Source organism: Setaria italica, chromosome IX, assembly GCF_000263155.2.
Source record: "Setaria italica strain Yugu1 chromosome IX, Setaria_italica_v2.0, whole genome shotgun sequence".
NCBI classification, from domain to species: domain Eukaryota; kingdom Viridiplantae; phylum Streptophyta; class Magnoliopsida; order Poales; family Poaceae; genus Setaria; species Setaria italica.
The window spans coordinates 48889011-48894442 of record NC_028458.1 but is presented as its reverse complement, the minus strand read 5'-3'; positions in this window follow the sequence as shown (position 1 = coordinate 48894442).

The window sequence follows — 5432 nt, the reverse complement described above, 5'->3', positions numbered from 1 at the left end:
CCTAATTCATGATTAGCACATATTTAATGTAGCATCACATTGTCAAATCATGAACTAATTAGGTTTAATAGATTCGTCTCGCGAATTAGCCTCCATCTGTGTATGATTTTATAATTAATGTATATTTAATACTCTTAATTAGTATCTAAACATTCATTTAATGTGACAGGTTTAGTCCGCGGAACCAATACCACAAGACAAGGATTGACGATTTCGAATCTGGCATTTCGGAATCCGCAACCGTAGCCGTACGTCCAATGCGTGTGCAGGGCCGCGCAAGAAACCGAAGGAACCATCCAACCCATGCATCATCGCCGGCAGACCGGCGGGGAACAGAAGCGACGGACGTCGTAAGCTACGCATGTTATTCCACCCAACCGGACAGCGGGACAGGCTCCCCCGGAACGCCAGAATCGCTGTCGTCTCGTCTGGCGGTCGCGAACACGGGAACGCCGGAGCGAGGCCTGGAAGGCTGGAACGGAGAGGCCGGAGCTTGGCCGCGGCCCGCCGCTGTTCAGCACGAAACGGCGTCTCGGTTTGCCCTCGCTGGTCATGTGCCGAACAAATCCCCGCTTGTGTGTTGTGTTTGTGCGGAACTGAACATTTGTCAGAGCAGTGTGCCGCTCCGCTCTGACCGGGCGTACTTGCCCTACCACCGCGGCGTTAGAATGTTGCTGTTGTCGAGGGGATCTATCTCGGCCGCCGTGACGGCGCCACGCTTTTACAGCTGTTTACTGCAGTTCGCAGGACGGGGGGAAATATTTTCAATCCCCCGAGCCGGCCGACAGTTTTTTTCCTGCCGTCAAATCGGCAGGGCAAGCGCAGTCCGGTAGCAGTACATGACTACATGTACACATGTCCAAGTGCCTCTTTCAAGGATGGCGATGGAGGCTCGGAGTGGTAGAAAATTTCTCGCGTTGGCGGCCCCAGACAAGCGGAGCGCCGGAGGCTGTTGCGCTTGTCCGGTTGCCGGCGGCGGAATCAGATCCTTGGATTGTGTTGCGGAACTGCGGGGGTGATTTGGCTGGCCCGGGCGCCCGGCGCGCTGATAAGGCCATCCTCCATCGATGGACTCATGTTTTGTTCCGCTCCGTCGAAATCTCCAGTTCGGCCGGTGGACATTTGTCACCGTGCGTGTCTTCCGTCGAAATGTAGGGGACTGTTGAACAAACTTGACTGTGATCAGTGACCAGCTTGCTACCTGTTGCTTCTGAAAAGATACTGAGGCAGCACGTACATGACTAGGTTGAGTGTGACTGAAGAGGAAATCAGTTTTTTTTTTTCAAAAAAGAAAAGGAAAGGGGATGTCTATAGCATAATCGGGTGTTTTCTCCCGCAGTAGCACTCAATTTTTTTACCTTAGGATATCGACGGCTCATATCTAATCCACCTCCTTCCACTTATCTCTTCAGCTATAATCATCCATTTATCCCCGAGCTACCGACCCAACATCACCACTAGCCACGGACGCAGCACTAGCCCCCACGCCACCAGCTCCCCGCCCAGCTTCAACGGCGTTCCCCCACCGGATCCGCCGCCCTCCACCACGGCCCGACGCTAATCCCCTTCCAGCTTCCCCTCCTCCTAATCATCTTCTTCACCAGGTCTGCTCGTGCTCCCTCGCCGCCACCGGCTGCCCAGCCAGGTCCAGTGGCGTAAAGCCGCCTCCACCGCCCTGCCTCGCCGTTGTCTCTCCCACCGCCGCCACCCGCAACTTGCCGCTCGGAGCTCCCTCTAAGGTCGCTGTACACCGGTAAGCTCCCGACCCCCGAAACCCCCGACTCTAAAGGCTTGCCGGAGGTAGAGAAGAAGGGAAACAGATGGGAAGAGAAAAATTCAAGGGTGAGGATAGGATGAAACGTTCGAGTGTGGTTTAGTTTTCCCAAAGGAAAAGGAAAACAGAAGTTGCCGAACAAGAGAGGAACCAACGATCGAAGGTGATCGCGCGGTGAGAAATAGACGGGGTGCACGTGCACGATTGAATCCCGTCCACGCGGTCAGCAACTGTTCTGAACCAGACGAGCAGCCAAGGCCAAGCCATCGTTGTTGGTAGTACGTTTCGCTTGGTAAAACAAGGCTACGACTGTTTTACCGGAGCAGCTAGCAGTAGCATTATCCGGTGCGGCAGCGTGGAACCACAAGTCGTACTTCGCCGATGGTACGTGACGCCCGACACAGGGACACGGGGCGCGTTACGTCGTTCAGGCGCGCGGCACGGAGCCCCGGCCCCCCGCCCCGCCCCCTACCCGTCGTCGTCCAAGCCGGCCCCTACCGCATGCCATGTCAATGGAGCAGTGCACGCCAACGAGGCAGGAGCCAGCCAGGCGCCCAGGACCAGGAGTCCCCCTCTCCTCTAGTCCTCGACCAGAAACACCCAGGTCAGGGAATCGCCTTCAGCTAGCGCGTCAGGGTCGGCCGATCCAGCAGCGTGCGCCGTGCGATGGCTATGTGTCCCTCTCTCGCCATGTGTGATCTTCCTCGCTGACTGCCGATCATCCTGAGGAGACCGAGACAGGCCAGATCACCACACGGGAGCAGAGCGCAGAACTGAGGCAGCTAGGGCCGCCTAGCTGAGGACCTCGATGCTACATGTCTCCTGCTGCCTACCGGAACAGTCGTGTGGACTAGTGGGAGTGGGACTGTAGAAGGAGAGTACGCTTGGCCAGTGGGCTGCCTGCCTGCTGCTGGAGAAGATCGTTCGAGGAGAGAGTGAGTGCGCCGGGCTTGTCCATGATGCGGACGGGCCATGCATGACCATGATTTGGCCTGCCTTTCACTCACGACGCATAGGTGGGCTTCTCCATGACTGGATGGGTTACACCAAAACTGGATCCCAAAACAAAAGGCCCAAACTAGATCGAACGTAGGCCCGGCATGAAATCCTAATACAACTTTCATCTGTCCGAGCTTTGGGATTTGGCCCACCACACACTGTCCGGAGCAGAGAAAGCGAAAAAAAAACATGTTCCAAATTCTTGGTGTTTCTATGTAACAGACAAGTCACAAGTAATCAAACACGGAGTGGGAAGGCAGGCTTGACGGACAATAGAAAAATCTTAGGCTGCGAACAAATGTTATTAAGGTCTTCCAGATGTGTTAAAGTTTAACAGGGCGAGGTGTTAAAGTTTAACAGGGCATTTAACGCTCCATTTGGAGTGTTAAAATTTATCATATTGGGATGTTTGGATGGTCTACTAAACTTTAACTCCTTAGGTTAGAAATGACAATTATACCCCCACTCCCCACTCCTTCCTACTCTCTCTCTTCTTCTTTCTTTCCCGAGACAACAGATGGGCACAACCCCTCCTACCACCACGGCCGTGCCTACGCCGCCTCTCTCCATCCCCGCGCGTGGTGGCCCGGTGGCGGGTGAGGGCGCCATCCGTGGGCCGAGCTTTCGCGGCGACGCCTCCGCGGCTGCGACCGCCGCCATCGCCAGCAGCGACGGGGAGGCGACAGAGAAGGGGGACGAGGAGGAGGTGGACGAGGATGGCGTCGGCGCCAAGAGGAGGGAGGAGGAGGCCGGCGGTGCCGGGCGGAGGCGGCGTGGCGGATCTGGTCGGATCCGTGGCGACGCGGCGGAGGAGGGGGGAGGGCGCCGCGGCGGAGGCTCCGACCAGGAGGAGGGGCGGCACGGCGGATCTGGCCAGTCGAAGAGGATGAGCAGGAGGAGGCTAGCGTTGGCAGTGGGGAGGAGAGAGAGGGGGTAACCTGAAAAAATGGAGTGTTAAACTTTAACACCTCACTTTTAACACAAGTGTTTGGATAGAAAAGTGTTAAAAAATGTTAAAAAGTGGAGTGTTAAACTTTAACACCTCCTTCCCAAACAGGACCTAAAATCTAAACATTTGACCTAGCGTTACAAATAATTGTTCCGAAGAATTATGGATTCACAAGAAAAACGTGGAGAAGGGAGAGGCGATTGTGACAAAGGAAAAAAAAATCATAGGCCAGGAGCTAATTTTTTTTCCAAATATAAACAATCATTCCAGAAGTACAGATACTGTTTTAGGCCGCAGTACAAATAATCATGTTGAAAATTTCGTGGATTTTGTCGTGCGCCACTTTTTCTCACGTGGGCGCTGCTGCTCCCTGTAGGCGACAAATAGACAGCCGTACCCTGCGTGCACTTTCCTGTTTGGCTAGCATGGAAACTGCAAGCAGCGCGTTAAACAATTAAGGGGGTGTTTGGATAGGAGGGGCTAAAGTTTAGTCCTATCACATCGGATGTTCGGATGCTAATTAAGAGGACTAAACATGAGCTAATTATAAAACTAATAGCAGAACCCCTAGGCTAAATCGCGAGACGAATCTATTAAGCCTAATTAATCCATCATTAGCGAATGGTTACTGTAGCACCACATTGTCAAATCAGGACTCAAATCATTAGGCCCGATTCGTCTCACGATTTAGCCTCAGGCAGGTGCACCTTCAAGATTTAATTAGTATATGTTTAATACTCCTAATTAGTGTCCAAACATCCGATGTGACAGCGGCTAAAATTTAGCCCATGCCTCCCAAACACCCCCTAAACAAACCACGAATCTGAAAATCTTTTGGAGACCGACCGACCAACATTCTTCCATTCAGCATCCGAACGAAGAGTCCCAGCAAAAGGGGTAAGGAACCCGGCGATGGATGATGCTGGCCGGAGTTGCGGCTGGTGGCAGCGATCGAGATCCTACGTGACGTGCACCGGCGCACGTACTTGACCCCCGTGGCCAGATGACAGCCACTTCCGACAAAACACAGGTGCGCTACGAGCTCAAATTCTTTTTTTTAAAAACAAAGCAGAGCACTGCCGCTTCATTTAAGGGGGTGTTTTGGAGAGGGGTGCTAAACTTTAGCATCCCTACTTTAATCCATTTTAGTCACTTGTGTTCCCAAACATTAGTGCTAAAGTCAAGTGGTAAAATTTAGCACCCCCTGGCCCTGTTTGGGAGGAGGGTGCTAAAATTTAGCCTTGACTAAATTTTAGCACCATCAAATGGGGTGCTCATCAAATGGGGTGCTAAACTTTATCCCTTCAGGGTGTTTTGGGAAGGAGGCTAAATTTTAGCACATATGTTGACAAAAGACATGTTTACCCCTGATTTCTCTCTCTCCTTCACCCCTCCTCTTCCCAAAGGGCAACGCCGCGCGCCGCGTCCCACTGCCCTCCCCTGTCCACCTCGTGTGCCTGGCCGCTCTACTCGCCCTCAACCTCCTTCTCCAGCAGCAGGGTCGGGCGGAGGCGGGGCGTGGGGCACAGTGGCGGGGCCAGTGGAGGCGAGGCGCGGGGGGAGGGGGGCGGAGGTAGCAGCAGCGGGCCGGCGAGGCGAGGCTGCGGTGGCCAGCGCGGAGGCCGCGGGGGCGGGCGGGGCCGGCTGGAGGCGGCGAGGTGGCGTGCGGAGAAGGACGGCGGTGGGATTTGGGCGGGAGGAGAGAGAAGG